Below are 9866 nucleotides of genomic sequence, written 5' to 3'. Positions count from 1 at the left end.
ACTTGCCCCTTATTCCTCTTTCCCTCCAGGAGTATCTTAGTTTAGATTCTTACGGTTTTATATCAGCTCCTGGCAGTAGACCTCAAATTACTCTCCCACCCTCAGTCTGCTCTTGTGCTCCTTGATGACACCCCTCCACACCCCACCACCAACATTACTTTCCTAAAACACCACTTTCAGTATGCCATTTGTCTGCTTGAAAACTTGCAGTGACTTCACTACCTAAAGGAATAACCCCAAACTCCCCAGCGTAGAACTCAACCTCCCTTTCACTGACCCCAATTTATCTTTACCAACTTGATTCCCACTATTCTAAAAGAAATTAAGCAAATATGCAGGCACACTCTCCACGCCGTAAACACATTGGGCAAGTTCTCACTTTGGTGCCTTCACTTGAGCTGTTTCTTCCACCCAGAATGCTTCCCATGTTGATGTTCGTTTCCTCGATTCCTGTAGATCCTTGAATACCCCTCCACTTAATTCTTAGTTTCCAGATAACATCCCCGAACCTGTCGGTGTGTTGATTTATCTCTCACTTCGCACACCGCAAACATTGATCAGGTTTGCCTTCTCCACTTCAGCATGTCACATCTGCATCCACATCCTATCACCGGTTCCTGAGGTCAGGAACCACACTGTACAGATATATAGTCACCAACTTGCCTAGCACAGCCCCTTGCGTGTAACCAGAGCTCCGGACATAGCTCCTGCTCACTTATGTGCCTGAATGATAGACATTATTTCTGTCCTCAGGGCACATGGCTACATCTGTTTCATTTTTCCTTAAACTTGAGGCCAAAGTCATATAGACTCTAATGAAACCACAGAAAACTGGATATGAAGTGATGAATACTCATGCTGACGAAGCTACTTCCCAGAAATCATTGAAACACTGCTTCTCAAGAAGCACCACAGTTCAGCCAAATGAGGTCTACCTCTGTCCAGCCTGAGAAGCGGCGACCGGCGTCCACACTGCATTGGCAAGGGAAGCAAAGCATTTTACAGAAATCAGTTCGATGAAGATGGAGGACTTAAAAATTGTACTTTTGGCAATTGAATAACCAAAGGCTAAGAAGTCAGCATTACCAGCTCTGAAGCAGGATGTAGACACTTCAGTAGAGGCAATGAGGGAAAATCCAACATCAGACACAAGAGGGTCCCTAGGATGTGGCAAAGAAACATTACGGTGAGGGCCTCTGGATGGCCTCTGACACACTAGAGCAGTCCCCCAGTCCTGAGGTTAAAGAGGAGTTTGATGCCAGAATCCGGTAGGCGTCACCACACAGCAGTGTCTGAATGTTGTTCTCATTAATACAGGTAGGTTTGGCCATCTTTGGCAAATCCCTTAGTCATCTTCATAAATTCTCCAATGTGGGTGGAATATCTGAACAGGGTGGACCCAGGCAACTCTTCCAGAGTGGGCGGAGCCCAGTAAGGAGCCTCTCACACAGCCTTTCTTCATCCGCTGCACTTTTGCCCTTGTGTCTATTATAGATGCATATCTCTAAACATGGGCGTGAGGAAGAGAGAGCGCAGGGGCGGGGAGGGGACAGATGGTGAGGGAAACAGAATCGTAAGCAGACTCCCCACAGGGCATGAAGCCCTCCCCTGTGCCATGCAGAGCTCCCTCTCACGACCCTGAGATCATGACCTGAGCCCAAATCAAGAGTCGCATGTTTAACCGCCTGAGCCACCCAGGTGCCCCCAGACAACTCTTACTAACTACCTATTATATTCTGGACTTTTTGTTAGGCAGTTCATTCACATTACCTGCAGTTCCTACAGGTGTCCCAAAAGGTGGCCAACTATTAAGTTCATTAGGTAAATAAGGACCCTGAGGCTTAAAGAGGCAAGGCCAGCTGGGCTGATATTCCAGCCGGGAATCTACAGAGCCGGACTCCGCCCACCTCAGAAGCTCCCACTGTGTGGCCTTCCGTCCCTCTGGTCCTGAAAATCTACACGCAGCCTTCCTTCTCCATGCCCTTGGGGCCTGTAGAACAGGAGCTGTTTCTGAGATTAGCCAAGTTGTTTCTTAACACAAACAACAGCTATTTCATGTAAGGTAGCTTCTTGGTGAAGAGGTTCGGAAACGCTCGCAGGAAAGGACACGTCCCAGCAGAGCACAAGCCCTCCAGAAGGCAGCATGAGAAAGTGGCTCCGAGTGCTCGCTCAGAGACGACAAAAGGAGCCTTGACTCACCAGAAGGGAGTCATAAGAATAGTTTCCCTTTTTGCCTTGCAACCCCCCCTCCTGTATCCCCCCAACATTATCTAGTTTAATCCCTGTTTTCTGCAGAGTCCATGAGAGGGTAAGGAAATCATCAAGGCCGCACAGCTCCTAAAGAGCAGGGCCATTCGCACTCAGGTGTCCTGCCTCTAGAACTCATCGTTTCTCTGCTGTGGGGAAGATGCAACACTTTCCAGAAGACCCGGTTCATCCTCCCGGAATTGAAATTGTGCCACCAGCAGCCTCAGGCTGGCCAGCTATCTGGCGTGATTCAGACACTAAGGGAGCTGTCTGCTGACCCTTAGACTCTCCAGCCCACCTATTTCCTAAGGCTTGGATTTTTTTTTTCTGATAAGGAACAAGTCCTTTTATTCCGTAACTAGACATGTTGCAAAAGGCAAATACTGTTACAGAAGGTAGCAACATGGATTTAAATTTGCAAGAACATGTAAATGGGTTACACAGTGAAAAGAGAAGAGCATGGGCTTTGGAGTCAGAACAGAGTTCAGACTTGGCTCTACAGATGTGAGCTGTGTGGCCTCAGGCTTGTTGGTTCATCTCTCTGAGCCTGAGATGCCTCATCTATAAAGCGAGCAGGAAGATCACTTGAGAAGTGCACAGAAGTACCCAGTGCAAACCCTACGGGACAGTAATATGCTGAGTCAGTGATAATCATTCTTTTTATGACCATCACAACTTCTTGATATTTTTGAGTTCCCAAAAGGTGTAACCATACCGAAGAAATAGTAAATCTTACTTGCTGACCTCAGCTCTGCCATTTGGTAGGTCTGTAATCTCAGGCCCATCACTTACCCACTTAGCCTTGGGTTCCTCACTTTACAACCAGAGTGTTATGTGAGGATCAAGTGAGATAATGCATGTGAAAGTGCCTTGTCACATGGGAAAGCCTGCATCAATATGCAGCTGTGGTGGATATTTGGATGTGCAGGGTGAGTCCAGAGGTTGTAGCAGTTTACAGTTACAAAGCTATTGATCACAGTACTACTCACAGGTTCTAGAATATTAACGGCAGAATCTTGCCAAGCTGTAAAGAAATTTTGCCTCAAATTCTCTGTATGTCTAGTAGTGTGTATATATGTAAATAGACACTTAAGTTTTCTAGATCAGTGTCATAATACATTCTATGATGATATCAGTCTAATTATGCATCACGCAAATCCAGCAATAGACTTGTTCCTTTGCTTTGAAGCACTTTCCAGCACTACCCCCAGGCCAATCTGGGAATAAGTCCTGCTGTCTATGCTGATTCACAAAAATAAACCATGACGCTGCAAGCTGGGTCACCAGACACCCAGATGGAGCCCAAGGTCACAGCTAGGCCCGAAAGCAGCATGCCCCTGAATGGGAGATTTCAAACGACCACGGTTGGTATGAAGGCATTCACAGACATGAGCTTCCTCTGAGGTGACTGGACAACAAATATGAAAGAGTCATTTGCAAGTTTCCCCAGACACATAAAGGTCAGGAATAGGCTCCACAGAGCGGAAAGCACCTTTGAGGTTGTTGGCAGATGCTGGGTTACGGTTTCCGCTGGCAGCCCAGCTCTACCTGCGGGAACCTCGCAGAGCCTGAAGGGAAAGACACTGCTCACCAAATGCCTTCGCTCTTCCACTCTCTTCCATCAGCTAACGCAGCGTTCTTACTGTTCATCTGTTTGCCCCACATTCTTGATCTGTGTCTTACTAGAGGATTCTCTTCCCACCAGAGAATTTGCCAATATGGCCTGGCATACAGAGCAGTTTTACTCTAGAAAAGTCAATATAGCCTTTTAGAATGCAAATAAATGCAAGAAGGAAAAACCCAGACTGTTTTATGGAGCCACTGGCCAAGTGGATATAGTTAACAGCTATCAGGCCCTTGAAATATGAAAATTAATTAAATTCAGTTTGATGAATGACAGTAATCACTTCAAATAGGATAATGTGATAAATAACCCCTTACCTAAGGAAAGGAATCATTTTAGTGCTACAGATGCCTTATTTCAAGGATGGCTGAAATGCAAAAACAAACAAACAAACAAAAAACAAAACCAAGTTTATCATGTGTTAATGGTAATGGTGTTAATGATAATAAAGTGCTGCCCTGAAGGCCGCATCTGTGAGACTCCTGCTTCTCAACACTGGGTTTGTTCTCACATTCCAGCCAACTGGGGTGTTCTGATCCCTAGAGGTATATACTTCTCTGAGTACTCAATTCCTGCTGGGGCTGTAACAGATTACCATAAACCTATTAACAACACAGATTTTTACTCCCTTTGCTTCTGTAGATCAGAAGTCCTGATACAAGTCTCACTGCGCTAAAATCATGGCAAGCCTGTGTTCCATTTGCACAGTCTAGGGGAGAATCATTTCCTTGCCTTTTCCAACTTCCAAAAGCCATCTACATTTCTGGCTCATGGCCCCCTCCTCCTTCTTCAAGGCCAGCAACGTAACAGCTTCAAATCTCTCTCACTCTGACCCCTGCTTCCAGTTTAGTCCACACACATCTGGTGTACACACTTTTGCCCAAACCCATAGAAAGTACAACAGTAAGAGCGAACCCTAAGGTAAAGTATGGGCTTTGGGTGATTGTGACATGCCCAAGCGGCTTCATGAGCGGTAACAAATGTACCACGCTGGTGCAGGATGTTGGTAGTGGGGGAATCCGTAGGTATCTGAGTGAAGGGAATAAGTGGGAAATCTCTGTACTTTCTGCTCAATTTTGCTGTGAACCTAAAGCTGCTTTAAAAAAATAAAAAATAGGGCGCCTGGGTGGCTCAGTTGTTAAGCGTCTGCCTTCGGCTCAGGTCATGATCCCAGGGTCTTGGGATCGAGCCCCGCATCGGGCTCCCTGCTCTGCAGGAAGCCAGCTTCTCCCTCTCCCACTTCCCCTGCTTGGGTTCCCTCTCTTGCTGTGTCTCTCTCTGTCAAATAAATAAATAAAATCTTTTAAAAATAATAAAAATAAAAAAAATAAAGTCTTTTTTTTTTTTTTAATTTTACTATGTTATGTTAGTCACCATACAATACATCATTAGTTTTTGATGTGGTGATCCACAATCCATTGTTTTCGTATAACACCTAGTGCTCCGTGCGGTAAGTGCCCTCTTTAATACCCGGGAAAGAATGATCTGAGCAATGTTCCTGGAAGGGTTTATTTGCACTAAACCGTTAGCTCCTTGAGAGAGGAGACCTAACAATTCGACTTTCTATCCGGGGAGCGGCACTAATGCCTGCCCATGGTGGGAGCTAAACCCGAGTGAGGACCAGCGTGTGAGCAGGTGGTGGTGAAGCTTCACGCAGCTCATGTCCCCCCTCAGTGACAGTGAGTCCTTTTGCAGTGTGACGGCTCCTTTTGTGGCCCAGAGCAGGAGGGGGGAGCCAGAAACCAGCCCTGTTCATTCAGCCCTGTGCCAAGTACTTCTGATTGTCCCACGCCAGGCTCGAAAGAACCCCACAACGTGAACATTAACACTTCCATTTTGGAAAATGAGATGAGTGGGGCCCAGAAAGCCTAAGTAATTTGCTGAGCTACAGGTTGAAGGGCCTGGATTCAAATCCAGATTTGTGTGCTTCCTCGCCAAGCGACAAGAGTAGAGAAGAGCAGTTCTGCGTGTATTTTGAGCTTCGGATGTGGGGAATGATGCAGCAAGATGGCCCTGCAAACCAGGAGAGGATCCAAGGGAGGACTCACTGTTGAAGGCAGCCTCGTGTTGTCCCATCGAAGACTGGTTGCCACTGGAGGCATTCCCAATCTGGTAAGATGCCAGCCGTCCCTGGGGCTCTCCCCATAAAGGGGAGCCAGGGCTAAGCCACAGCACCAGACCCAGCGGTGCTGGAGCTGCGAGGGGCCACCAGAGGGCACTGTGCTGATGTGGTGGCCCAGGTCTTTCAGAAGCCCGGCCCCGCTCTCCCAGCAATGCCCAGAGCAGTGCTCCGAGCGAAGCCAGGGATGGAGAAATGCCGTTTTGAACTAAATTGGTTTCCCTCCCTTGAGACAAAGTAATGCAGAGAATATTTTTCAGAAAGCAGTGGAGAGTGTAGTTTGCCTCTTGCAAATCACTAATTGTGGTTTTCTTTCACTGACTTAAAATGTCCTTTCGCTACAGCGGATATCAGGAGGCAGGGCGGAAGAGTGAGCATGTGCAGTCCCAGATCTGTCTCTTATTAGAGAAGTGGGTTTTGTGTTTTCTGAGGCTCCTTTTTGTTTTCTGTATGCTGGAAATCAAAGGCTTTATCTTAGGGGTCTGTTCTGAAGACTAAAGATAATGTACCGAAAAGGTAAGTCTGATCTTCTGCCCTTTGCAATTATTTTGGTCTTACAGTCCCTTTAACTCTTACAAGTTATTGAAGACTTAAAAAGCTTTGTTTATGCAGATTCTGTCAATCAATATTTACCACATTAAAAACTAAAATTTACTTTTCAATTAAATTTCTAATTAAAATATTCATTTCATTAGAAAATAATAAGCCCATCACATGCTAACTTTAAAAACATGTTTTTATGAAAAAAACTATATTTCATAATAAAAAAACTAGAAAAATGACAGCATTTTCCATTTTTGCCAATCTCTTTAATATCTGGCATTCACTTATATGTCTTCATCCAGACTGTTATAATATCACACATTATGTAGCTTCTAGAAAACTCTTCCGTGCAGCCAGGAAAGAATGAGAGTGAAAAATGCAAATAACTTCTTAGTGTTCTATGAAAATAGTTTCCATCTAGAACTCAGTAAGTGATAGTGATTACATTGTTCCCTGAGAGAGTCCATTCCAAATTTCTGGGTAGCAACTCCAGCCTGTAACATGGGATGCTCTAAGAGGTAACATGGTCCTTGGAGAAAGTGCCTGACAAGAGGGTTGTGAGGATTATTACTCACCATGCAAAGAACCTGATGAGAGGTGGACTAATCTATGAGATGAGTCAGACTTTGCACAGTTGGACAAGCCTGAGCTCACGGGCCTTCTCATGTATGCCAAGATGATGTCTATCTTGAACACACAAAATCAAGAAGTTCCTCCGAGAGCAACTGTTTAACCAAACACTTGATTTCAAATTTACATAAAGTCTGTCTTGCACTGACTTCCAAAATGTTTTGTTTCCTTCCTGCTTTTGATGATGAGACGCATTAACTGTGTTTCCATCTCCTCCCCAGCAGGCATCCAAGCCTGATGAAGCCTTGTCAATCTCCTGCAGAGACCTGTGAGACTTCCATGGGCCTTGATTGCCCCGCGTCTGCCCAGGTGGGCGCAGGGCTTCCCCAGGCGCCTTTGGCAGGGGGGTGACACCAGCCAGCTCTGCAGCAGTGGGGCGGGCTGCTGTGTCCGCGGGTGTCTGCCAGATTCCTTCTTCCTCCCCCTCTACTCTCCTCCTCCTCGGCTGCTCCCTCCGGGCCATCCCCTTACAAAGCCCCCTCTTTTTGAGACTTTGGAGGCTCAGCCCTCTTTGCGACCCTCATTTCTCCGGGGTTTCCTCAGTCTGCCCTATCTGCATCCTCTGTACTGACACACCACTCTCTCTCTGGCCGGTCCCACCTCTCCATTTAGATCCTTCTCCCCTCCCCTCTCCTTCATGCATTGCACACCTCCCTGTGCTGGGGCCGTGCTGGACTCTCACGCATATGATTCAGAGACAATCTACAAAGTCAGTAGCATTTTGACTCACTTTCCAGGTGAGAAAAATAAGGCACAGAAGAAGTAAGCAGCTTGCCCAGGTTCCCATAGCCAGTTACCACTGGGACCAGGGAGTGACCCTGTGGCCGCCTGGCTTTCCATCTCATCACTGATGCCTCTTCTAAGTGGCTTCTTCATTTGATGCTGTCCATGTTCTCTGTCTTTCCCATGCGCCACCTTCGCTAGGTCTCACCACACACACCCCTACGATGTGCCCTCTGGACGCATCTTCAAGCAAACTACAAATTCACCGGGTACCCGTGATGTGCCAGGAACCGCTCTCGTCCCCAGGGAGAGGGCAGTGAGCCGGCCTTATCGCAAGGTTGGTCACTCTCTCCTTTCTGCCCTGACAGTGGGGCTTGTTCAGGCTCCTTTGCTTCATCTGTCTTCTGCCGTTAGCCCAGAAACACTTTCATCTTGGACACAAAGTTTAGCAAACCCCTCCCAGCCTTTCTTCTTGCAAAGGTCCCTCTGCATGCAATGTGCTATTTGGTTCCCAGCCTTTAAGATGTTAGCTGTCCCTGAGCCTCTCTGCTTTTCCTCACCCAGACCCTCTGTACCGTTTCGGGGTAGCTGTCCTTTCTGGAACCTCTCATGTGCCCACGGCAGCCTGGCGCCCCACTCTCTGCTGAAAGCGGCCACAGTTGGCATGGCTGTGTGCACTGCAGGGTGACTGCCCTTTGGGGTCCACTGAGATGCTTGCACCCGTGAGGCCAAGGACAGGCCAGAGGCCCCCCCCCAAGCGCTAGGCCTGAGTAAGGAAGGGTCAAGTTCGGGAAGCAGAAACTAAGGTTAGGTGCCTCCTTCATTCATAATCATTCATTCAAAATATGTATGGAGTGGCTTCTTTGCTTCTGGGGTTGTTCTTGGCACGGACTAATGAGCCTCTTGGCACGGACTAATGAGCCTGCCCTGGTGGAGATTGCAATATATTGGGAAAGACAAGCCACAAGCAAATAAATGTGTATGATAATATCAGGTGGTGATAAATATTGTAAAGAGGAATCAAGCAGTATTGGGGATGGACCTGATGGAAGGGAGGAGTGGGCACCATTTTAGATAGTACGGTCAGAGAAGAGCTTTCTGGGAGGGGCAGCATTTAAGTAAAGTAATAAATGAAGTAAGAGAATGGTCCAAGCGAATACTTGAGAGAGAGATTTCCAGCAGAGGAAGCAGCTGTTGCAAAAGCCCTGAGGTGGGCGTGTGCTTGTGGGTTTTGAGTAGAAGCAGGAAGCCAGCATTGCTGGAGGGAGTAAGGCGGGTGGTGGAGGTAAGGGGTGAGGTGGAGAGAGCCAGAGCTCCAATCATGAGGGAGCTCATAGGCCATGATAAGCTGTTGGGATTTGAACCCAGGACTTCTGATTCCAGATATAGCGCTTTTTACGTTGCACCACACTGTTTCTTGAAGGAGTTTTCCTAAGAGATAGTCTGGTTTTGAAGGTCAGAAAAAGTGACAGTTTGGACTGTCTTGACGTTTGCTTCCCTACAGTTCACTTGCAAGCCAACCAACAGTCAGAGGGAAGGTCATGGACAAGATCAAGAATACAAAGCACCAAGCTTCCTAACACCTCCCTTATTCTTCCCATAGGGGTTCCCCAGGTTCTGAGTTCACAGAGCCCACGAGAAGAGAGGAATCTGCCACGAGGAGAGCCTGGAGCCATTGGGCTGAGGAAGGTCCTGTTGCCTCAGATGTATTGCTGCATTATCCTATGGACTGAACTGTGTCACCCCCCAAATTTATGTCGAGGCCCTAAACCCAAATGTGACTATATTTGGAAAAGGGGCCTTTAGAGAGGTAATTAAGGTTATAAGGGTAGGGCCCTAATCTGATAGGACTGGTATCCTCGTAAGAAGAGGCACTAGAGAGAGTTCTCGCCCTGTGTTTGTCTCTCTCTCTGTGTCTCTCTTTCTGTTTGTACATACAGAGAAAAGGCCATGTGAGGACACAGGGAGTTGGTAGTTCTC

The sequence above is a fragment of the Callorhinus ursinus genome, unplaced genomic scaffold (assembly GCF_003265705.2).
Source record: "Callorhinus ursinus isolate GAN/ISIS: 27379988/994484 unplaced genomic scaffold, GSC_fseal_2.0 scaffold7, whole genome shotgun sequence".
In the NCBI taxonomy this organism is placed as follows: Eukaryota; Metazoa; Chordata; class Mammalia; order Carnivora; family Otariidae; genus Callorhinus; species Callorhinus ursinus.
This window is presented reverse-complemented; position numbering follows the sequence as displayed.